General features: G+C 48.3%; 1 protein-coding gene across 1 annotated transcript in view; it reads left to right on the top strand.

The window, feature by feature from the left end:
* LOC116989957 overlaps window positions 1–26,156 on the top strand; it is a 551,502-nt gene that overhangs the window by 12,429 nt on the left and 512,917 nt on the right. The gene's annotated exons all lie outside the window — the stretch shown is intronic.

Raw genomic sequence — 26,156 nt, 5'->3', positions numbered from 1 at the left:
CAAAATCCATAAACACAACTGCCCTGGCAGACCCATTGTTTCTGCCTCCTGCTGTCCCACTGAAATGATTTCCACGTACCTCGACTCCATCCTATCCCCCCCGGTCCGATCTGTACCGACCTATGTCCGAGATACCTCCCATGCCATTCGTCACTTTAATGACTTCCACATTCCGAGCCCCCACCCCATCATCTTTACAATGGTCGTTCAGTCACTCTACACCTCCATCTCCATCCAGGAAGGACTTAAAGCCCTCTCCGTTTCTTCCTCGACCGCAGAACCATCCAATTTCCCTCTACTAACACTACTCCGCCCACCGGAGCTGGTTCTCACTCTTAATAACTTCTCCTTGGAATCCTCCAAGGCCCTATCCCCAAACTCTATCTCTATTACACTGATGACTGCATCGGTGCTACCTCCTGCACCCATGCAGAACTCATGGACTTCATCAACTTCATCACCAATTTCCATCCTGCAATCAAATTTACTTGGACCATCTGCGACAGCTCCCTCCCCTTTCTTGATCTCACAGTCACCATCACAGGAAATAGACTATCGATAGACGTCTATTACAATTGGGGGTTCTACTCTCCCATCATAGATGAGGCCCACACTTGTGTCTCCTCAGTATCCTGCAGCTCTGCCCTTGCTCCCCCTTCCCCTAGTCACAACATAGACAGAGTCCCCCTTGTCCTTACCTTTCACCGATCAGCCGCCACATACAACAACTAATCCTCCAACATTTCCGCCACCTCCAATGGGATCCTACCACTAGCCACATCTTCCCATCGCAATCCCTTTCTACCTTCCACAGAGACCATTCCCTCCACAACTCCTTGGTTAACTCATCCCTTCCCACCTAAACCACCCTCTCCCCAGGTACGTTCCCATGCAACCGCAGAAGATGCAACACTGGTCCCTATAACTCCTCCGTCGACTCTGTCCAGGAACCCCAACAGTCCCTTCAGGTTAGGCAGAGGTTCACTTGTACCTCCTCCAACCTCATCCACTGTATCCATTGTTCAAGATGTGGACTCGTATACATTGATGAAACCAAACGCAGACTGGGCGATCGTTTCGCTGAACACCTTTGCTCAGTCTGCCTGAACCTACCTGATCTCTTGGTTGCTGAACACTTTAATTCTCCTTCCCGTTCCCACACAGACCTTTCTATCCTAGGTCTCCTCCATTGTCAGAGTGAGGTTAAACGCAAATTGGAGGAACAGCATTTCATATTTGGCTTGGGCAGCTTACAGCCCAGTGGTATGAAATGTTGATTTCTCTAACTTCAGGTAGCCCGGGCATTCCCTCTCTCTCTCTATCCCTCCCCCACCCAAGTCGCACTAGTTTCTAATTTTCACCAAACAAACAACTAACAATGGCCTGTCTCCTATATCATTGTTATTTTTTACATATCTTCCATTCATTGTTCTTTATCTCTTTACATCATCGCCTTTATAGAAACATAGACAATAGGTGCAGGAGTAGGCCATTTGGCCCTTCGAGCCTGCACCGGCATTCAATATGATCATGGCTGATCATCCAACTCACTATCCTGTACCTGCCTTCTCTCCATATCCCCTGATACCTTTAGCCACAAGGGCCACATCTAACTCCCTCTTAAATATAGCCAACGAACTGGCCTCAGCTACCTTCTTTGGCAGAGAATTCCAGAGATTCATCACTCTCTGTGTGAAAATTTTTTCCTCATCTCGGTCATAAAAGATTTCCCCCTTATCCTTAAACTGTGACCCCTTGTTCTGGACTTCCCCAACATCGGAAACAATCTCTTGTTTCCCTTATCCATAACCAGTCTGAAGAAGGGTCTCGAATCGAAACATTACCCATTCCTTCTCTCCAGAGATACTGCCTGTCCCGTTGAGTTCCTCCAGCTCTTTGAGTCTATCTTGAGTTTAAACCAGCATCTGCAGTTCATTCCTATACATCTTTAAGCAATACCTAGATGCAAAGATGAATTCTATTGTGGACTGAAGGGAAATTGGAGATTTGATCTACCTCTAAACTCATCAGCTGGGAATCATCATAGAGTCAGAGGTTTAGACTCTCCTGCCTTGGGCAAAATACTGTGGCTATTCACCTGATCTGTGCACATTATATAAATCTTATACACGTCTATAAAAGCACCCGATGAAATGATTGTAAATCCTTTTGCACCCTCTCTAATTTGCTAACAACCTTATTGTATCAAATGCTGTAATTAATATCCTGACCTATGAAAGCATGAGTGACAAACACATTCTTCACCACCCTGCCTGTCCCTGTTGCATCTTCCATGGCACTTTGTACCTGCAGCCCGAGATCTCTCGGTTCTATAAAGTTCCCCGTTTACTGTGTATGTCCTGCCCTGGTTTGTCTCAGCAAAGTGCATCACCTCACCTCCACATGAATAAATCCCACCTGCTGTTCCTGAGCCCATTGGCCCAGTTCACAGGGATCCCATTTACTCTCAGATAACCTTCTTCACTCTCCACAATGTAACCAATTTTAGTTCCATCTGCATGTACTGTGTACTGGAGAGTTCGGGTGTATTGGAGGAGATCTCAGTGAAACACAAAGTTCTTACAGAGCTCAGTGGACTGGTTGCAGGGAGGATGTTTCCACTGTCTGGGGGGTCTGGAGAATGGGCACCCTTTCAGAATGTGGGCTGCACCATATAGGACAGAGATAAGGAGACATTACTGCACGCAGAGACTGGGATACATTTGGAATTCCCTGCACTGGTAGCTGTGGAGACCCAGTCATTCAGTGCTCTTGGAGCTGAGAGCCATGGTTGTACATTACAAAATCAGGCCCTTTGGCCCATCACGTCCATGTCCACCTTTTCCCCAGCTGTACTAATTGATTTTTCCCACATTACATCGCTATTCTTCTGCACCTCACATATAGTGCCTCAAAGATAGTGATTATATCTCACTCCACCACCTCCTCTGTAGCATGTTCAAGATATCACCCACTCTCAGTGTAAAGAAAACTTCCAACTCAGATCCACTTTAAAATTCCTTGCTCTGAAGATAAACCTGCTCTCTCTTGATCTGATATCCCTGCATGCGAATACAATTTTGATAATCTACCCGATATCCTGCTGCAGATTTTGACAACCTTCCCCGCTATCCACAATTTTTGAGTCCTCCACAGACTTACTAATCACACCTCATGCATTCACATCCAAGCCATGAACATATCACATAAACAGCAAAGGTTGCAGCACCGATCTCTGCTGCACTCCACCAGTCACAGACCTCCAAGCAGAAAACTCATCCTTCTACCGCTACCTTCTACCTCCAACCACCAAGCCAATTGTGGATCCATTTCACCAGCTCGCCTTGGATCCCACCTGCCTTCACTTTCTGGACCAGGCTTACATGTGCAACATTGTCAAGTCCCTCAGTGAAGTTCATATATTATAATAATAATAATAATGGATGGGATTTATATAGCGCCTTTCTAATACTCAAGGCACTTTACATCGCATTATTCATTCACTCCTCAGTCACACTCGGTGGTGGTAAGCTACTTCTGTAGCCACAGCTGCCCTGGGCAGACTGACGGAAGCGTGGCTGCCAATCTGCGCCTACGGCCCCTCCGACCACCACCAATCACTCACACACATTCACACACATTCACACACAGGCAAAGGTGGGTGAAGTGTCTTGCCCAAGGACACAACGACAGTATGCACTCCAAGCGGGATTCGAATGAGATCAGTGTGTTCTTGGATGTACACACCCATCAAATCCACCCGTGAATCCCCTCTTTCAGCGACCCTACAAACACAAGTCTCCACCCATTCTGTCTGAGACCTGATCATTCAACCTCTGCTTCCTTCCATGGTCCAAGCCACCCCTCCCTCTCTCTCACCCTCCATTGAAAGAAACAGGGGCAGGTCATCTGGCCCCTCATGTCGTCCCCCATTCATTATGATCATGGTGGCTCCACCCCACACCTCTACCTCCTCTTTCACAACCTCAAATTACCACTCGCCTCAATATCTTCTTCCTCCGATCTGTCTCCATATCTGAATAGCCGGCTACATTCCTCCATCCCCACCGCAATCTCGCAATCCTCCTCACTCTTTGCTATTTACAGCGCAAAAATTGACAATTTCAGTGGGTTTTAACGGGCCGCTACGCTGGAAACAATGGTAAGCGCCTACCTGCAGTTCATCGCGTGTAATCCATTTGGAGTAGCGTAGCAACAGTACGGGTCATGGGTCGTGACCCTACTGCCGTGAAACCTCCCTATAGCGGCCCTGTGTCCCAAAGATCCTATAGCGGCCCTGTGTCCCAAAGATCCTATAAGATCTTTGCTGTGTCCTGGGCATCCTCCATGGCCAGAGTGAGCAACATCGGAAATTGGAGGAACAGCACCTCCTATTCCGCTTGGGGAGTCTGCATCCTGGTGGTATAAACATTGAATTCTCACAATATTGTTAACCCTTGCTGTCTCCTCCCTTTCCTATCTCCTCCTCCTCCTTTTTCCTTTCTTCTCCCCGCCCCCCATCAGTCTGAAGAAGGGTTTCGGCCTGAAACGTTGCCCATTTCCTTCGCTGCATAGATGCTGCTGCACCCGCTGAGTTTCTCCAGCATTTTTGTCCACCTTCGATTTTCCAGCATCTGCAGTTCCTTCTTAAACAAGTTACATTCACTGCCCGGGACGGCAGCGAGCGCAGTGGACACTCGCGGTACTGCAGGGGTTCTGCAACTACACGTGGAGTGAAAACATTTTAAACCAGAAAGCAAAGAAAATGCGGGAGTTAATGAAATGACTGCGAAACGCCCGGCCGGGAGTTGGACCGAGGAGGTAGTTTGTCCCATCTGCAAAGATTTCTTCACCGATCCGGTGGCGCTGGACTGCGGACACATCTTCTGCCGCTCCTGCATCACACAGAGTTGGGACAGGGAGGGGAGAAATTCCTGCCCGGAATGTAGAGAGGAATCTGCAAACCGCACCCTCAGGGTGAATCGGGCCTTGGTTAGACTGTCTGAGAAAGCTCGAACACTGAGCCTGAATCTCAAAGCGAAGAAAAGCAAACTTCAGTGCGAGAAACATCAGGAAGAACTGAAGCTGTTTTGTAAAACTGACAAGAAACTGATCTGTTTGATTTGTGCAACTGGGCAGCAGCACAGGTCTCACAGCTTAATGCTGATAGAAGAAGCAATTGAATTCTACAAGGTAAAACCAAATCACTTTTGATCACATCATTGTCTAATCTTTTCTTCATTGTCTGACATTTTTTATTCTCTGATCTGAAACCCAACCCCAGGAACAGGTGAAATCTTCTTTCGAATCTCTCACAGAAAAGGAATCAGAGATCCAGAAAATTGAGCAGGAACAGAAAGAGAGCATTTCTGGAGTTCAGGTGAGGCTTTGTACTATCGATTTAATGTTTTTGTGTAGATTGCAACCCTATGATGTGTGCAATAATTTAGCACCTCTATAAAGCTCAGTAGTCGAGAGCCAGAACTGTTGGCAGAGGTTGAGCAGCCAAGGTCTTTATTCGAGTGATATAATATATTGATTCTCATCTTTCATCTGGCAGGAAGAGTCACACAACCTTCAGTCACAGATCACATCCCAGTTTGCTGAACTGCACCAGATTCTCACTGATAAAGAGCAGCGTTTACTCGGTGATGTCCGGGAAGAAGAGGAGAAGATTGTAAAATCAATGGAGAAAAATCTTCAAGGGATACAAGATAATTTAAAATCAATTCAGGAGGAACTCTCAAAGCTACAGGACCAGACAGACCACAAGAACGGCCTGATATTTCTGAAGGTGAGGGGTTACACTACAGTTTGGTGAAGTGAAAGTGCACAGTCACAAAATGGTGGGTTAAATTTCTGAAATAAATGCTGCATTTACCAGTATTTCAGTACTGGGTCAATGTTCCGTCTGTTCCATCTACTCGCCACATGTGACAATAATGCCCCAAATCCCAGGAATCCTCTTGTATTTATCCCACCAACTCAAATTTATCTGCAATAACCAGGCCGCCCTGTGAGTTCCAGTTTCTGTTTACTGCATTTCTTGTGGAATTTGTTAAAGTCCATCATACATTTCAGGTTTTATTTTTCTCCTCCCCACAAGTAGTGATAATATTTCCAATCCCCATCCATTATATCCGCCGCTGACCTTAAAATGTTCCATCCCATTATCTCTGACATCTTCTCCAGACTTACTCGTAAGCTGCGCACTCGCAGTTATTTTCATCGACATTCCTAATGCTTTCCCCCGTGTTCGATGTCTCTACGACAATATCCAAGTTCTGTCTGTGTGACAGCGGCAAAGGGTTGGGAAATGGGAATTAGCAGAGGGTATTTTTGGCAGCAATTTGGTGAAATACCCGCCGTCGGGATCATGACGATCCATCTCAGTCTATTGAGATTTGTGTTTTATTTATTTCAGGAGGAAGCTGGTCGCAAGAGGAGGTAGGACATGCTTTTGACTGAAACAATGTATGTTTTTATAGTACAGCTCAAAAAAACATCTAATGCCCAGTTTCTAACCAGCTGTTAAATATTTGCAGGGTTAGTGATGAAACCAAACCAATGTTGGTGGTATATGGGGCTTTTCTCATTGAAAAGTATGATTGCAACTTACACTACAAAATAGAATTGAGCGAAGCATCTGATATCAAACAAGGTAAAACTAATACCTTTTCCATTGTTCTTTTTTAAAACATCTTTATGCAATACTTATATGTGAAGATTAATGGTATTAATGGACTCTGGGGAAGTATCACAGAACCAGAGAGTGAAGTTTGTTTGCACTTGAACAAATCCTGGAGAATAGGTTTGCTGTGCTGGGTGAAATTGCGTAGACTAGGCCTGCGTACTTGAGAGTTCAGGTGTATTAGAGGAGATCTCAGTGAAACACACATAGTACTTACAGGGCTCAGTGGGCTGGATGCAGGGAAGATGTTTCCCCTGTCTGAGGGGGCCTGGAGCCAGCGGAAACCCTCTCAGAATGTGAGCTGCACCATTTAGGACAGAGACAAGGAGACATTACTGCATGCTGAGACTAGGCAACCTTTAGAATTCACTGCACACCCGGTGGCTGTGCATAATCAATCATTCAATGCTCGGAGCCAGAGAGTCATGGTTGTACATTACAGAATCAGGCCCTTCAGCCCATCACGTCCATGTCCACCTTTTTTCCTAGCCACACAAATCATATTTGCCCACATTAGAGCCGTATTATTCTACACCTCGTTTGCTAAATCGCAATGTGTCTTAGATGTACTGGTTACATCTGATTCCACCACATCCTCTGGCAAAATATTCCAGGAATTAACTTTTTGTGCGTCCTCCAGTAATGATATCCCTGCATGACAATAAGGTTTCGATGATCTAGCCTATATCCTGCTGCAGTCTTTGACAGAATTTCTTGCTATCCACAACATTACCCGTTCTCCACAATCTTAGTAGTCACAACTCCTACATTCACATCCAAGCCATGAAAACATAAAATAAACAGCAATGGTTGCTGCACCGATCTCTGCTGCACTCCAGCAGTCACAGACCCTCCAGGCAGAAAAATCATCCTTCAACCTCCACCTTCTAATTCCAACCACTAAACCAATTGTGGGTCCATTTTACCAACTTGTCTTTGATCCAACCTGCCTTCGCTTTCTGGACCAGCCTTGCATGCAAAACATTGTCAAGTCCCTCAGTGAAGTTCATATATTGCTTCACAATGAGATTATAGTGTTCTTGGTTGTACAGACGCATCAAACCACCCTACACTAAAGAAAGCAAGTAAATAGCAGTAGATTGCCTCACCTGTCCAGTCCCCTCCCGTTCAGTATGATCACGGCAACTCCACCACACATCTGTCTTCACTAAGGAGGACACAAACAATCTTCCTGATATAGTAGTGGCCATAGGATCTGGGGTGACAGAGGAACTGAAGGAAATCCACATTAGGCAGGTAATGGTGTTGGATAGACAGATGGGACTGAAGGCTGATAAATCCCCAGGGCCTGATGGTCTGAATCCCATGGTACTTAAGGAAGTGACTCTAGAAATCGTGGATGCATTGGTGATAATTTTCCAATGTTCTATAGATTCAGGATCAGTTCCTGCGGATTGGAGGGTAGTTAATGTTACCCCACTTCTTGAGAAAGGCGGGAAAGAGAAAACAGGGAATTATAGACCAGTTGGCCTGATATCGGTGGTGGGGAAGATGCTGGAGTCAATTATAAAAGATGAGATAGCCGAACATTTGGATAGCAGTAACAGGATCGGTCCGAGTCAGTATGGATTTACGAAGGGGAAATCATGCTTGACTAATCTTCTGGAATTTTTTGAAGATGTAACTAGGTAAATGGACAAGGGAGAGCCAGTGGATGTAGTGTACCTGGACTTCCAGAAAGCATTTGATAAGGTCCCACGTAGGAGATTAGTGGGTAAAATTAGGGCACATGGTATTGGGGGTAGAGTGCTGACATGGATAGAGAAGTGGTTGGCAGAAAGGAAACAATGAGTAGGGATTAACGCGTCCCTTTCAGAATGACAGGCAGTGACTAGTGGGGTACCGCAAGGCTCGGTGCTGGGACCGCAGCTATTTACAATATACATCAATGATTTGCATGAAAGGATTCAAAATAACATTAGTAAATTTGCAGATGACACAAAGCTGGGTGGCAGTGTGAACTGTGAGGAGGATGCTATGAGAATGCAGGGTGACTTGGACAGGTTGGGGGAGTGGGCAGATGCATGGCAGATGAAGTTCAATGCGGATAAATGTGAGGTTATCAACTTTGGTAGCAAAAACAGGAAGGCAGATTACTATCCAAATGGCGTCAAGTTGGGAAAAGGGGAAGTACAACGGGATCTGGGGGTCCTTGTACATCAGTCTATGAAAGTAAGCATGCAGGTACAGCAGGCAGTGAAGAAAGCGAATGGCTTGTTGGCCTTTATAACAAGAGGAGTCGAATATAGGAGCAAAGAGGTCCTTCTGCAGTTGTACAGGGCCCTAGTGAGACCACACCTAGCGTATTGTGTGCAGTTTTGGTCCCCTAATTTGAGGAAGGACATTCTTGCTATTGAGGGAGTGCAGCGTAGGTTTACAAGGTTAATTCCTGGGATGGTGGGGCTGTCATATGCTGAGAGAATGGAGCAGCTGGGTTGTACGCTCTCGAGTTTAGATGGATGAGAAGGGATCTCATTGAAACATATAAGATTGTTAAGGGCTTGGACACGCTAGAGGCAGGAAACATGTTCCCGATGTTGGGGGGGTCCAGAACTAGGGGCCACAGTTTAAGAATAAGGAGTAAGCCATTTAGAACGGAGATGAGGAAACACTTTATCTCTTAGAGAGTGGTGAGTCTGGAATTTTCTGCCTCGGAGGGCGGTGGAGGCAGATTCACTGGCTAGATTGGGCTCTTAAAAATAGCGGAGTCGGGGGATATGGGGAGAAGGCAGGAACGGGGTATTGATTGGGGATGATCAGCCATGATCACATTGAATGGCGGTGCTGGCTCAAAGGGCCGAATGGCCTACTCCTACACCTATTGTCTATCTCTACATCCTCATTAACCATCTGTATTTACCACTCACACCAGTCTCCTCATCTGCCAATCTGCCTCTCCCTCCCCAGCAACTGGCAAGATATTGGAATACCCGCCTCATTTCTCCATTTTCACCCGCAATGACCCGTTCATCCTGACTTTCCGCGTTCGTTCTCCCCGTCCGCATGCCTCGCCCCCTCCCCTTCCCGATAACATTTTTCCCCTTCCTGCCCGCTTGAGAAACTCCAGGGAAAATGTGTGTGTCCATGTGGGTGAAGGGTTCAGTTGTCCGCCCGTCTGTGCCTGAGGCCGAGCGGCTTCTCCCCGGGACTGCACTGCCCGAGTCTCTCTCCCCCCCCCCCCCCCTCCCGACCCATGGGGACTCTCTGACTCTCTTCTTCTCCCCCCAGTCTCCGTCACCCTGGATGTGGAAACAGCACATCCGGAGCTCGAAGTGTTTGAGGATCGGAAGAGGGTGAGACGGATCCGGACCCAGAGGTGTCTCCCTGACACCGGGAAGAGGTTTACATCCAGTCCGTGTGTGCTGGGATCGGAAGGATTCACATCGGGGAGACATTACTGGGACGTGGAGGTGGCGGGGAATCGGTACTGGAGTCTGGGAGTCGCCACAGAGTCTGTGGAGAGGAAGAGAGGGATCAAACTGACCCCGGAGACTGGGGTCTGGAGCATCGGGCGGCAGGCTGACATGTTTGTTACATTCACCTCCTCTCCATCCCCTCTCCCCGCCCGTCTCATCCCCGGGAGGCTGGGAGTTTATCTCAGTTACGAGTCCGGGACGGTTTCATTTTGTGACGCGGACACCAAGTCCCATCTCCACACCTTCAATAAGATTAAATTCACGGAGAAACGTTATCCTTTCTTTGCAACTTGGCATAATAACTGGCTGAGAATCTGCTGGAGTCAGGAGCGGGGCTCGGGGGCTGTGGGGCAGAAACCCGGTTGACAACAGGTCGGCGAAGAAAGGATCCCATTTCTTCCCTAAATTACGTGTCGTGAAACCCCCAGTAAACGCGGAAATAAAACCAGAGGGAATGTAAATGTGGGAAAAGTGAAATAAACAGCAACTGAAATCAGAGCTGTCTGTCGATCCGTTCATTTTAACCCGTTAACTGCATCTGTCAACGGAACAGAAATACTTTTGTGAAAATAGAGATTGAAACAATCGCCCTTCCCGCGGGTTCAGCAGCAGCTGCGGGTCCTGAGCTCCGGGCTCACCCGGGCCCTAAAGTCCGCAGATTCAGAGATTTTAGCGTGTTTGCAACATTTGCTCTCCACACAACAGATTCGTTTTCTTCGGAACGGAGCTTTGGAAGAATGGGTTCAAACCGAATTCCCGGTTCCAGGTGGGAACCTGTTGTGCTCAGGCTCTGCCTGTCTCAATAGGATACGTATATCATTCCTTGTTTCAGTCGCCACCTCTCTCCCAGGTACATCATGTCTGAATCGCTGCCGCTTCCTGCTCTCGTTCGCCGCTTTAACGCTTCATGTCCCTCACTGCCAGTTTCCAACCAGCTCTCACGTTCCTCTGCTCGAGCCCCGACTCTTCCCTTCGCTTTCTTGCCGTCTCTATCTCTGTCAGAGAAAACAAGAGTGAACAAAGTCCATTACAAGCCCGCGGACACCATCGGCTACCTCGTCTAACCTCGACCCCTTTTCATGCATCAGAAATGCAATATTCCCCACAAGATCGAGTGAGTACAACAACAACACGCTTACATTTACAAAATATCCTCGCGTCTCTTTTAGGAGACCCCACAGTGCTTTACATGCGTAATGCCCCTGTCCCACTTAGGAAACCTGAACGGAAACCTCTGGAGACTTTTCGCCCCACCCAAGGTTTCCGTGCGGTTCCCGGAGGTTGCAGGTGGTTGCCGGAGGTTGCAGGTAGGGAGACTGACAAAAACCTCCGGGAACCGCACGGAAACCTTGGGTGGGGCACAAAGTCTCCAGAGGTTTCCGTTCAGGTTTCCTAAGTGGGACAGGGGCATAAGTCTCTTTGAAGAGCAGCCACGAATGGCAACTGAAATGCAGGAGTCAATTTGTAGACAGGAACACACAAAAGGAGTTTAAAAACATGCTATACAGTGCAAAGCGATTTGGGTTTATTTCAATTGCAGCATTAGAAGCACCAAGCACATTATTCAAATAAACACAATCTTTCTATTCAGTTTTTGTGAATGTTACTGGTGATGCGAATTATCCAAATTCAACATCAGGGTATTAAGTGTATGTTGTATTAATCTACAAACCTACAATATTGTAAGTGGTTAAGAAGTTTTTAAGATGGAACTGCAGATGCTGGAAAATCGAAGGTACACAAAAATGCTGGAGAAACTCAGCAGGTGCAGCAGCATCTATGGAGCGAAGGAGATAGGCAACGTTTCGGGCCAAAACCCTTAGGCTAAAACCAAGTTTAAATGATCTATCACACCATGGGTGGGGGATATAAAATGACCCTATCTGCTGACCTATGACCTATAAATGAACAATTATCTGCTGCCTTGGGTCTACCAGACACCCTAAACGGAACCTTGGGCCCATCTAGGCAAGCCTAGATATTAAAGATACCGGTTAAAACCAGGTTTAGATGGCCAATTACAGCTTTGGAAATACAAAATCACCCATTGCCTTGGTCCTACCAGACTCCCCAAATAGTCCCTTAATTGCCTAACTGGGGGGAGTTGAGGGTTTGATAGGCACAAGGCATCCACACCCCTCCACCCCCTCTCTCCCCACTTCTCCACCCCCCCACCTCTCTCTCGCTTTCTCTGCCTCGGGGAGGGGGTAGAGAGGGAGGGGGAGGGGGTAGAGGCAGGAGCTACCGGTCATGGAGCACAAGCCTCCCCATCGGGCACCGGGCCCAAGCTAGGCTGCCGGCGTCGTGGACCAGAGCGAGGACCGCAGCGCTCGGAGGACTGAAAAACAGCAGAGGGCTGGCAGGGCACTCACCAGTGTGACAGTCTACAACTCCGTCAGTTTCACCACCTCCAACGTGACCCCACCACTGGCCACATCTTCCCATCTCCCCACATGTCTGCCTTCCGCAAAGACCGCTCCCTCCATAACAAAAAATGTTAATCTATTCTTAAGAAATTGATAGATGTTTAGATCTGGTAATTGAATTTTGTAATTAGCTAGAATTAGGTAACTAACTAATTATATGCTTTAATTTCAAGTCATCTAAGTAAGATTGTTTCATATTTGTTTCAGAATGCTTCAATCTATAATAACTGAAAATTTATTTTAGTTCTCTTAATTTTTAAGAAAGCTATGGCCATTTGACTGTCCTCGATCACAGCTTTTGTGTTAAGTCAATGGAAAATTAATAGGGAACAAGATGCTAATTTCCGAGTCCGAAAATGGGCACATATTCTTATAGAAACTAACAAAATTCTTAAGGGGTTGGACAGGCTAGATGCAGGAAGATTATTCCCGATGTTGGGGAAGTCCAGTACTAGGGGTCACAGTTTAAGGATAAGAGGGAAGTCTTTTAGGACCAAAATGAGAAAATCGTTTTTTATGCAGAGACTGGTGAATGTAGAATTCTCTGCCACAGAAGGTAGTTGAGGCCAGTTCACAGGCAGGGATGGGATACTGAGTTGGATGATCAGCCATGATCATATCGAATGGCGGTGCAGGCTCGAAGGGCCGAATGGCCTACTCCTGCACCTATTTTCTATGTTTCTATGTCTATGTTTCTATGACTTTTTTTAATACTGAAGATATGAAAGTGAATTAGGTGACAAATTAAACTTCTTTTTATGCTTTATCTGATGGGATAAATTGCAGACTTGATTTTAAAAATCTCAAAAATTTGTAACATTGCTTGATGGGGGCATGCACATTGAATTCTCCCAATTTTGTTAGCCCTTGCTGTCTCCTCCTCTTCCTACCTCTCCTTCAGCCCTCTGGCTGTCTCCTCCTCCTTTTCCCGCTATTCTCCCCGCCCCCCCACCAGTCTGAAGAAGGGTTTCGGCCTGAAACGTTGCCCATTTCCTTCGCTGCATAGATGCTGCTGCACCCGCTGAGTTTCTCCAGCATTTTTGTGCACCTTCGATTTTCCAGCATCTGCAGTTCCTTCTGAAACAAATAACATTCACCTGCCGCATGGAGTCAGTCGCATACTGGTGGGACAGGCCTCGTAAACACTGCCTCGTTAACCTGCCGTCACTCATGAGCGCGCTCCAGTTAAAGCTCCATTCACAAAATCCTTTGTTCTCTCGGACATCACCGGCCCGCCCACTGACGCGTGATTGACCGGTCCAGATCACTATGACCCGCCCACTGACGCGTGATTGACCGGTCCAGATCACTATGACCCGCCCACTGACGCGTGATTGACCGGTCCAGATCACTATGATCCGCCCCCGGATGCGTGATTGGTCGGGCCAGACCAGGATAGCCCGCCCACCCCGCTGACCGCGTGATTGGCCCGCGCCATCCCTTCTCTCCAGGGAAGTCAAGTCAAGTTTGAAACAAGTTTATTCATGGCTAACCCCTTGAGATGGACAGTCATCTCGTTTTCGACAAGACGGAAGCTTGGGCAGGGGCACGAAGTGAGCCATCTTGCTAAATCTATCGCCCACGGTCAGGATGGTGGTGTGACCACTGGATGGGGGCAGGCCGGTAACAAAGTCCAGGGAGATGTGGGACCATGGTCGATGGGGTACAGGCAGTGGAAGCAGATGACCCGCAGGAGCTTGGTGTGAGACCTTGTGCTGGTTGCAAACGGGACAGGCGTTGACAGACTCCCGAGTGTCCTCCTCCAGCGATGCCCACCAGAACCACCGTAGCACCATCTCCTTGGTCCGCTGAATGCCGGGATGACAGGTGAGTCGAGAGCTGTGGGCCCACTGAAGGACGTCGGACCGCAGGGCAGAAACCACAAACAGGCGATCAGGAGGGCATGCGCTGGGTCCCGGCTGGTTCTCCAAGGCCGCCTTGACCTTCTGCTCCACTTCCCAGGTGAGGGAGGCAACCCTGTGCGAGGACGGGAGGATGGTCTTGTGGCCAAGAACTGTCGAGAGAGGGCATCGGGCTTCACGTTGCGGGACCCAGGTCGGTAGGAGAGGGAGAAGTTGAAGCGGGTGAGGAAGAGAGACCAGCGGGCCTGACATGAGTTGAGCCTCTTGGCTGACTGGAGGTATTCCAGGTTCTTGTGGTCAGTCCAAACCAAGAAAGGCTGCTCGATTCCCTCCAGCCAGTGACGCCATTCCTCCAATGCCAACTTAACCGCCAACAGTTCTCGGTTGCCAATGTCATAATTCCTCTCAGCAGGGGTCAGGTGTCGGGAGAAGAAGGCGCATGGATGGAGCTTCTGGTCCCCGGCAGCCCGCTGGGACAGAACAGCTCCCACCCCCACGTCGGAGGCGTCCACCTCCACCACGAACTGTCTCTCTGAGTCCGGAACTTGGAGGATGGGGGCCGATGTAAACCGTGTCTTGAGTGTCCGAAAAGCTTCGTCGGCCGCGGCAGACCACCGGAACGGAACCTTGGAGGAGGTGAGTGCCGTGAGGGGTGCGGCCACAGTACTGTAGCCACGGACGAACCGTCGGTAAAAATTGGCGAACCCCAGGAAACTTTGGAGCTGCTTGCGTGAGTCAGGAACAGGCCAGGTGGTGACAGCAGAGACCTTGGCGGGGTCCATCTTGATGTTCCCTTGGCTAACGATGTATCCTAGGAAGGAGACTGACGGGGAGTGAAACTCGCACTTCTCAGCTTTAACGAAGAGCGAGTTCTCCAGGAGCCGATGTAGAACTGCCTAGACGTGGTGTACGTGTTCCTCCTTGGTCCGTGAAAAGATGAGGATGTCATCAAGATAGACGAACACATACTTGTTCAACATGTCTCTGAGAACGTCATTGACCAAAGCCTGGAAGACGGCCGGGGCGTTGGGGAGGCCAAGGGGCATCACCCGGTATTCATAATGTCCAGTGGGAGTGTTGAAGGCGGTCTTCCACTCATCTCCCTCTTTGATGCGGACCAAGTGGTAGGCGTTGCGTAGATCCAACTTCGAAAAGATGGTGGCCCCCTCCAGGAGCTCGAAAGCAGAGGAGATGAGTGGGAGAGGGTAGGGATTCTTCACCATGATGCCGTTGAGCCCCCGGTAATCTATGCAGGGAGGCAGAGATTTGTCCTTCTTCTCCACGAAGAAGTACCCAGCCCCAGCAGGAGACGAGGAGGGACGGATGAGACCAGCAGCCAAGGAGTCATTTATGTATTTCTCCATGGCGCCTCTCTCAGGGGCGGACAGGGAGTAAAGGCGACCCCTAGGAGGAGCGGAACCAGGCAGGAGGTCTATGGCGCAGTCATAGGGCCGATGAGGAGGAAGGGAGGTTGCCCTAGACTTGCTAAAAACCTCCCCAAAGTCATGGTACTCGGCTGGGACCCCCGTCAGATCTGGAGCAGACCTGGAGCAGGTGGCCGGTTGAGGAGCTGAGGCTTGCTTCAGGCACACTTGGTGGCAGGAAGGGCTCCAACCCAAGATGACCTCCGTCCTCCAGTCGATGTTGGGGTTGTGTCGCCGAAGCCAGGGGTAACCCAGGATGAGGGGAAGACGGGGAGACTGCAGGATGTGGAACTGGATGGCTTCATGGTGATTATCAGACAGGAGCATGCGCACTGGGACCGTCTGGTGAGAAACAGTCCCCAGGAGATGGCCGTCGAGGGCGTTGGCGTGAACAGGTTCAGGCAGGGGAACACAACTGATGCCTAGCTGGCGGGCTAGTTCCTTGTCCATTAGATTAATGTCACAACCAGAGTCTATGAAGGTGGCGAGGGTGTGAGAACCATCAGACAACAGCAGACGGGCATGACAAAGAGGGCGTCGGGCAGAGGAAAGTTCAGAGGTTCGACTCACCAGTAATTCCTCCGCTACTGGTGAGTCTGGCCTTTTACTGGACACTTGGAGGTGTAATGACCCTGTCGCCTCTCCCGACGTCTCGCCAGGATGCGTCGGTCCAGACGGGTCGTAAGCTCGATAAGCCCATCCAGAGAAGGAAGGCCGTGGGACACCAACTCATCCTTGACAGTCATTCAAGCCCAGCAAGAAAGTGTCACACTGGGCCGGGGCGTTCCAGTCACTCTGACGGGCCCTGGTGCAAATGTCGATGGCGAAGTCAGCGACGCTCTGGTTCCCCTGGCTCAACCCCAGCAGACCTCCTGCAGCGTCCGGGCCCATCGAAACCTCACCAAACACCTTGCGATGCTCCGCGGCGAAGGCCTGGAAAGAGGAGCAAGCCGGCGTGCGTCGCTCCCATTCAGCCGTTCCCCACAGCCGAGCTCTGCCAGTCAGGTGATTAATGGTAAACGCTACTCTCGCCGCTTCCTGGGCGAGGGTGTAGGGCTGTAGGGCGAAGAGAATGGAACAGTTCGTGATGAATGTGTTGCAGCCCTCCGGGTCTCCAGCGTAGCGCTCCGGGGTTCCCACCCGGGGCTCAGGTGATGGTCCTGGCGGACCGGGAGCTGGTGCCGTCGGAGCCGGAGGCGAAGCATGGGGTGTAGCCTGGGCGAGGGTGGTCGTCAGCTGTTGGACCTGAGTGGCTAGTGCAACCAATGCTTGCTCCTGGTTTGACACAGCCTGTCGAACCTCGGAGTTGGAGGCAGTGAGCATAGCTTCGTGCTGCAGGAGCGTGTGCTCAATCCTCTCGAAGCGGTTTGATGGAGACGTTGTGTGCGCTGAGTCCACTGTTGGCCAGATTGCACTGTAACGGGTATAGCTTGGACCCAATAGCAGCCCAGAATCGGGCAGGTATAGTTGGTAATGAACTTTATTACGATACTGTAACACAGAGTAGTAACACAGGAATGGGTACACCGTACTCACACAGAGGCTCAGGATTGAGCGAGGGTTCCCAAGAGGGGCAGGCAGGAGACGTAGTCGGGAAATCGCTGAATAGTCTTGCATGAATGCTGAGAACAAACTGGCATTGTGTGAATAGTGAGGAGAGTCTATATACCGGGCTAATTGGTGATCAGAGGCAACTGAGTGCAACAGGTGAGGAGAGTTGGGTTGATGAGAGGGGAGTGGCAGGCAGGCGAGGAGAAGGAGGGACCGGTGGAAAAGTACTGGGAGGTGAAGTGGACGAGAATGAGTTGGAGCGTGAGACAGACAGGGGGTCGAGCTCTCGGCGGCCGACACCAGAGAGAGGCTAAAGTTGCTCAACCTGGAAAACTTGCAGGACTTAGGACTTGTTGAGGGGATTTAGCTGCGGGAAGTCGTTCGAGTCACTTCGGAGATTCTAGAGGCCCATGGCTTCATAGAGCGGTGGGGCTGAGGGTGGTGGGTGGCAGACTGTAGGTAAGGAAAGGGGGGGGGGGGCTCTAAGAGAGAGGCATCGAGCGAAAGACCCGAAATGTCAGGAGACGAAGGAAGTAAAGTTAGGAGAACTAGAATTATTGAAGAATTCGTCGTGCTGTTTAAAGTTAAAGGAGTAAATCAAGGAGATGCAGGATTTAGAGCAGTGAATCCATTAAAAATTACCACCGCTTTGGAGAGCCAGATAGGCAGGGATTTTCAGGCTAAGATTCTGTATAATGGGATGTTAAGAGTTTGTTGCAAAGACAGAAAACAGTTTAATGATGCTAGGGGTGTGGGGAAATTGGTGGTCAAGGTGGAGAGTTTGGTCCCTAGAGGAAGACAGCCGGGAATAAAGGGAGCGGTGTATGGGATGTGTGATGGCTTGTCTGAGAAGGAGATCTTAGAAAATGTTAAGGGGGCCCAGGTAACTGATGTTGTGAGATTTAAGAGTAGGAATGGAGTCACGGACCCGCCGGTCCTGCTTACGTTCAAAGATGGAGTACTGCCACAGAGAGTGTTTCTTGGGAGTATGGCGTATCAAGTGAGGGAGTACATTAAACCACCGTTGCGCTGCTATAACTGGCAGAGGTTTGGACATGTTGCTGGGTCTTGTCGGGGTAAAAGAAAGTGCGCAAAATGCGGTGGAGATCATGCAATACAAAATTGCAAGGCAGAGGCTCCTAAGTGCCCTAACAGATTCAGATTCAGATTCAATTTTAATTGTCATTGTCAGTGTACAGTACAGAGACAACGAAATGCATTTAGCATCTCCCTGGAAGAGCGACATAGCAAATGATTTAAATAAATAATAATAAGTGATAATAAGTGTCCGGGGGGTGGGGGGGTGATTGGCAGTCACCGAGGTACGTTGTTGAGTAGAGTGACAGCCGCCGGGAAGAAGCTGTTCCTGGACCTGCTGGTTCGGCAACGGAGAGACCTGTAGCGCCTCCCGGATGGTAGGAGGGTAAACAGTCCATGGTTGGGGTGAGAGCAGTCCTTGGCGATGCTGAGCGCCCTCCGCAGATAACGCTTGCTTTGGACAGACTCAATGGAGGGGAGCGAGGAACCGGTGATGCGTTGGGCAATTTTCACCACCCTCTGCAATGCCTTCCGGTCGGAGACAGAGCAGTTGCCATACCATACTGTGATGCAGTTGGTAAGGATGCTCTCGATGGTGCAGCGGTAGAAGTTCACCAGGATCTGAGGAGACAGATGGACCTTCTTCAGTCTCCTCAGGAAGAAGAGACGCTGGGGAGCCTTCTTGATCAGAGTTGAGGTATTGTGGGTCCAAGAGAGGTCATCGGAGATGTTGACTCCCAGGAACCTGAAGCTAGAAACACGTTCCACCTCCGTCCCGTTAATGTGGATGGGGGTGTGCGTGCCGCCCCTGGACTTCCTGAAGTCTACAATGAGCTCCTTGGTCTTCTTGGAGTTAAGGGCCAGGTTGTTGTCAGCGCACCATGCTGCTAAGTGCTGGACCTCCTCCCTGTAGGCCGACTCATCGTTGTTGCTGATGAGGCCAATCACCGTTGTATCATCTGCATACTTGATGATGGTGTTAGTACCATGTACAGGTGTGCAGTCATAGGTGAAGAGGGAGTAGAGGAGGGGGCTCAGCACACAGCCCTGTGGAACGCCGGTGTTCAGGGTGAGGGTTGAAGAGGTGTGCTTGTCTAACCTAACAGACTGGGGTCTGTTGGTTAGAAAGTCCAGTATCCAGTTGCAGAGGGAGGGGTGTGATGGGGATCATGCAGCAGGGTTTCATGGTTGTGAGCGCTTTGTTCAGGCGAAGCGAGTGCAGGAAGTGAAGGATCAGAACAACGTGTCATATGCAGAGGCAGCTCAAAGGGTGGCTAGAGAACGCGGAGATGTGAGCGCTGGGACTAGAGTGGTGCTAGGAAGCCAGATCACTGTGCCAAACTTGCCGTCGGCTTTTCCATCTGACATGTTGATTTTTAATAAGGAGTAATTTCTGTCTTTTGTTTCTGATGTGCTGGTAGGAGCTAATAAAGCAGCTAAACGGTCAGATATCATCAGGCTAGTGGTGGGGGCAGCGGAAAGGTTCCTCAGTGTAAAGCAGTTGCCAGAAAAGTTGCATCAATACATGACGGAGAGTCAGTGTATGGAGAGGTCACAGTTGTCGAGAGCTAGCAGTATGGAGTATGTCAGTGAGGTGGATGATGGTGATCCTCATTAACACCATAATGTTTTATATACTTCAATGGAACGCCCGGAGTCTGATTGGAACGGTCAAGAGTTAAAGAGATTTGTTGATGAATTTAAAGAAGCACCAGAACTAATATGTATCCAAGAGACATGGTTAAAGCCCTGTCTAGATTTTGTAATCCCAGGTTATGAATGTGTGCGATTAGATAGGTCTGATAGATCAGGTGGGGGTTGTGCAACTTTTGTTAAGACTGGGTTGCAGTATAGGAAAGTTGACATTAATTCTAATCTTGAGGTTTTGGCTGTGGAAGTTAGGAGCGGCCAGAATTCTATCACTGTGATAAATTATTATAAACCCTGCCAACCCTTGATATTGTCAGATTTTGATGAGATAATGGAGAAGGTAAGGTGTCCTGTTATATGGATTGGAGACTTTAATGCGCATAATCCTTTATGGGGTAGTGATCACAGGGATAAAAATGGTGTAAATGATGGAAGGCCGTCTAGGTATAATATTGTGAGAAACACCTGCAGCCACATAGATTTATCAATTGCTTCATCAAATTTAGCAAGAATTGGTGAATGGGATGTAATGGATAGATATACACTGGGTAGTGATCATTATCCAATTTTATGTAGGTTTGGTAGGGATTTGAGGAGAGAAGTGGAAAAGAAAGTCCCTAGATATAACGTTTTTCAGGCCAAATGGGATAAATTCCAAGAGAAGGCTCAATGTTTAGTTGGAGAGGTTAATAGTGAGGGTTCTGTAGATAGTTGGAATACTTCCATTAGTCTCATGATTCATGAGGCAGCTTGTTGTACTATTCCTGTGAAGCAGGAACCTAGGTCCCGTATGTCTGTTCCTTGGTGGAATAAAGAATGTGATGAAGCTGTAAGGAATAGGAATATAGCCTATCGAAAATTAAGAAAGTATCCAATTTTGGTCAATGCAATGGAGTACAAGCGGCTAAGGGCAGTAGCAAGACGAGTTGTAAAGGATGCAAAGAGGAATAGTTGGAGGAAGTTTTGTGGTACGCTAGGCCCGGAAACTCCAGTAAGGCATTTGTGGTCAGCTGTGCGTAGAATGTCAGGAGTATACAAAAGAAGTTTGTTACCAGTGTTGCAGAAGGGTGAGGCGGTAGCAGTCTCCAATAAGGAAAAAGCAGACGTGTGTGTTGACAGTTTTCAAGCAGTGCATAGATCAGAGAGCATGGGAGTGGAGAGGTGTAGAAAGAGAACTGAGCTGATGGCAGTTAATCAGTGGAAGCTGGAGAGGAGTTTAGTAAATGATAATACCTTTAATCTGTTTTTTACCATAAAAGAGTTGAAGGATGCAATTATGTTTGGGGCAAATACCACCCCGGGGAGAGATAGGTTGTTGTATGAGTTATTTAAACATCTGGATGATACTGTACTTGATGAAATCTTAGCTTTGTTTAATACTGTGTGGGCAGAGGGTTATTTACCAAAGGAATGGAAACATGCAGTCGTGGTCCCTATTTTAAAACCAGGCAAAGAGGCATCTGACCCTAGTTCATATCGCCCTATAGCGCTCACAGCAGTGCTCTGTAAAATTATGAAGAGGATGGTAACCAACAGACTAGTTTATTTTTTAGAAACCAGAGGACTACTTGTTGATGTACAGAATGGCTTTAGGAATGGAAGGTCTACAATGGAGTCTGTATCAGTTTTGGATCAGGATATTAAAAGGGCATTTAGAAGCAAGGAAACAGTAGTGAGTGTATTCCTTGATATTGAGAAGGCATATGATTCTTTGTGGAAGGAGGGATTAATGATTAAAATTTTTGACTTGGGAGTCAGGGAACGAATGTTCAACTGGATTAAGGATTTTTTATTGAATAGAACAATACAAGTAATGGTTGGTAGTGTCAGCTCAGAGACTGTAGAAATAGAGAATGGAACCCCACAGGGAAGTGTTATCAGTCCAGTTTTATTTAATATCATGATAAACGACATATTTTGTAAATTAGAGAGAGGATTTGGTCTGTCTTTGTTTGCAGATGACGGGGCCATCTGGAAAAGAGGTCGTAATGTAGAGTTTGTTTTAAAACAGATTCAAAGAGTGTTAGTGTCTGTAGAGGAATGGGAGAACACATGGGGCTTTAAAATCTCTGCCTCTAAGACTAAATATATGGTATTTGGTTTTAAAAGAAAGTTACCTAAGTTAGGGCTGTATATGTATGGGTCTCTATTGGAGAAGGTAAAGGTTTTTAAGTTTTAGGGTGTTTGGTTTGAAGAGCGTATGACTTGGGCTGTGCATGTAGGTAAAATTGTGTTGAAGTGTGGAAAAGTTCTGAATGTTATGAGAAGTCTGGTTGGGTGTGAGTGGGGGGCCAATAGGGAGACAATGCTGCTAATTTATCAGGCCATGATCAGATCTTCTCTTGACTATGGGTGTTTTGTGTATGGGTCTGCGTCTAAAACTGTTCTGGCTAGGCTAGATGTGTTGCAGGCAAAGGCTTTGAGGCTTTGCTGTGGAGCCTTCAGGACTTCCCCAGTCCCTGCCCTGATTGTTGAAATGGGAGAAATGCCCTTATGGTTAAGGCGCATTAAGCTAGGGTTACATTACTGGGCTAAACTTTGTGGGTGTAATGATACCTTCCCAGCAAGGTGTTTGTTGCAAGAGGTTGATGATGGTAACAAATATAACACATTTTTTGTCATTATAAATCAGTGGGCTAAGAAGCTGGGTTTGGAACAAGGGGGTATTATAGAGCATACAATATGGCTACCTGTGCCCTATTGGGTTCTTCCTGAACTGTTTATTGAGCTTGCTTTTCTTCAGGAAAAAGATAAGCGCGAGGTGACTCCAAGAATAGTGGAATCTCTTAATTCAATCAGTGAGAGCACTTTGATTGTTTTTACAGATGGATCTAAAGATCCAGTTAGTGGGAGAGCTGGGTTTGGAGTGTATGTGGAGCAGCTTGGGTTGAAGATTGGCCGGCGCATTTCTGATGGAAGCTCTGTTCTCACGACTGAATTAATGGCAATTCAATGGGCTCTATGGTGGATTGAGGAAGCCAGTTTTAGTGAAGTCATTATCTGTTCTGATTCTGCAGCTGCTCTTGAAACTTTAAGAGTAGGGAAATCTAAAGCTCGTCCTGACATTCTAAATGAAATCATGAGTGTGTTTTCTAGAATTGGGTTTGCGTGTAACATCACTTTTTGCTGGGTTCCCGGGCATGCTGGGGTGAGGGGGAATGAGCAGGTGGACCTCATAGCAAAGGAGAGTTTAAGAAGAGAAATAGATATCCGTGTATTGTTGGGGAGAGTGGAACTGAGAGAAATAATTAAAGAGGGCTTAACAAAAGAATGGCAGAGAGGATGTGAAATGGAAGTCAGGGGTAGACACTACTTTTCTATACAATCTGAAGTTAGGAAAATATGTTTCTGTAGGGACTCAGTTAAACTGTGTAGATTGAGGTTGGGACACTGGGTTAAATTACTATTTGTGCATTGTAGGGAAACGTGTTTCTGGCTTGTGTGAATGTGGGAGTAATGAGACAATTAAGCATGTTTTCCTAGAATGTAAAAAGTACAGGGTAGAAAGAGAAGTATTGTTTGTTAGACTGACAGGACTTGGAGTTGAGGCTTTTTCTGTTTCATCTTTGTTTGGACACAGTGAGAAACATCAACTGATATCCAGGGCTGTTCTTCAATTCCTGCAAGTTACAGGACTGTATGTAAGGATTTAGTTCAAACTTTGACCTGTGGAGGGCAGTAATACGCTTAGCAGCGTCTACACTGCCGGAATCCTACAAGAAGAAGCAGTAGGTGGACGAGAATGAGGAGAGGGCAGACTGTGACACAGAACTGACCAGGGCGGTACAGTGGGCGCCAGTTAGGTTGCGAGAAGTTAATGGAACAGTCTATATTTCCCCGCAGCGGTGAACCAGGCCCCGCCGCACCAGCCCCCCGCGCCCGCTCCCCCTTCGTTCTCGGCTGCCCCTCGCCGGGTTGCTCTCGGCTTGGAATGATTCAGGGCTATTTTCCCAGCGTGGAAAAGTCAATGACGGGACGACATAGATTTTAACACAGTAGGGGGATCTTTCAAGGAGATGTGCGGGGCATGTTTTATCACACAGGGTGGTGGGTGCCTGGAACGCGCTGCTGGAGTGGTGGTCGAGGCACATACGGTGAAGGCATTGCAGTCTGATGTGGGCTGAAGGAACTGTTCAGGTTCTATGTGGCCGTCAACAAAACCGACAGGTTCATTAGAGCTCCCATTCTCAGCTCCTTACCCACAACCATTAGATTCTTGAACCGACCTGCACTGCCTGCGTTTGGCCCACATACCTCTAACCTGTACTATCAATGTACCTGTCTAAATGCTTCTGAAACGTTACGATAGTGCCCGCCTCATATACCTCCTCCAGCAGCTCATTCCATACACCCACCACCCATTGAGTGAACAAATTTACCCCTCAGGTTTCTATTAAACCTTTCCAACCTCACCTTAAACCTATGTCCTCTGGTACTTGATGCCCCTCCTCTGGGCAAGAGGCTCTGTGCGTCTACCCGATCTGTTCCTCTCATCATTTTTTTACATCTCTTCTAAGATCATCCCTCATCATGGAAAAGCAGCCAACATAATCAAATACTTGTCCCACCCCGGTCATTCCTTCTTCTCACTGTTCTTGTCGGGCAGAAGGTACAGAATCTTGAAAGCGCGTACTGCCAGTCTCAGGAACAGCCTCCTCCCCTCTGTTATCAGGCTTCTGAATGGTCCTTCCATAAGCTAGACATTGTGGGTTGAAGGGCCTGTTCCTGTGCAGTATTGATGACGACTTGTTTTCTCTGTTGAGCGGCAGTGCAAGGTTGATTTTCTGACCAGAGTGGAGCTTACTTTACTTTAGAGATACAGCATGGAAGTAGGCCCTTCGGCCCACCGAGTCCACATGGACCATCGATCACTTGGTCTCTGTTATCCCACCTTCCCGTTCACTCCCAACATACTTGGGGCAATTTACAGAGGGCCAATTACCCTACAAACCCGCATGTCCTTTGAATGTGGGAGAAAACCGGAGCATCCGGAGGAAACCCACGCGGTCACCGGGAGAATGTGCACGTTCCGAACAGTGAACATGGTCAGGATCGAACCCGGGTCTCTGGCCCCGTGAGGCAGCGGTTCAATCTGCTACTCCATATTACCTCAGAAATATTAACCCTTCCCTTTCCAGATACTGTACACTGCCCGACCTGCTGAATGCCGACAACGTTTTCTGTTTTTTTGTTGGCATTTTATGGTCAGACTCACGTTCCAATCACCCATTTAACTGGAAAAACTTTAGTTTAAGGGAATGAAATTTACCCGAAGCTGATTACAAATGACATCGGCTTTCTGGTCAGGGCTGTGATTGACGGGGCTGAGCTCCGCCTCCCCTCAGCCGTGCCCCGCCCCTTTCATTGATCGTTCCACAGCTCCGGGCTCCCCCGGGTCCTAAACCCCGCCCACATGTTGTTGTCCAGCCTCAATGACCTCCTCTGGCAGCTTGTTCCATTTCCCCACGACCTTCTGTGTGAAAATATTGTTCCTCAGGTTCCGATTAAATCTTGCACCTCTCACCACAAACCTGTGTCCTCTAGTTCTCGACTCCACTACTCCGGGTAAAAGACTGTGCATTCACCCTATCCATTCACCTCTTGATCCCATGCACTTCAGCCTCCGGCGCTCCAATTAATTACTGCAGGGCGTCAGCAGTTTCAGCGAATGGGAATGCGTTTTGAACCAGGAAGTGGAGGTTAAAATGGCTGCGAAAGACCCGGTCGAGAGTTGGACCGAGGAGGCAGTTTGTCCCATCTGTCTGGATTTCTTCATCGATCCGGTTATACTGGAGTGTGGGCACAACTTCTGCCGCTCCTGTATCACACAGAGTTGGGACAGGGAGGGTAGAAACTCCTGCCCGGAATGTAGAGAGCAGTTTACAGACCGCACCCTCAGGGTGAATCGGGCCTTGGCGAGACTGTCTGAGAAAGCTCGAACACTGAGCCTGAATCGGACAGAGAAGGAAAGTAAACTTCAGTGCGAGGAACATCAGGAAGAACTGAAGCTGTTTTGTGAAACTGATAAGAAGCTGATCTGTGTGATTTGTGCAGCTGGGCGGGATCACAGAGATCAC

This window comes from Amblyraja radiata, chromosome 30, assembly GCF_010909765.2.
Source record: "Amblyraja radiata isolate CabotCenter1 chromosome 30, sAmbRad1.1.pri, whole genome shotgun sequence".
Lineage (NCBI taxonomy): Eukaryota > Metazoa > Chordata > Chondrichthyes > Rajiformes > Rajidae > Amblyraja > Amblyraja radiata.
Note: the sequence above shows the minus strand (reverse complement) of the source record. Positions and strands in the feature narration are given on the sequence as shown.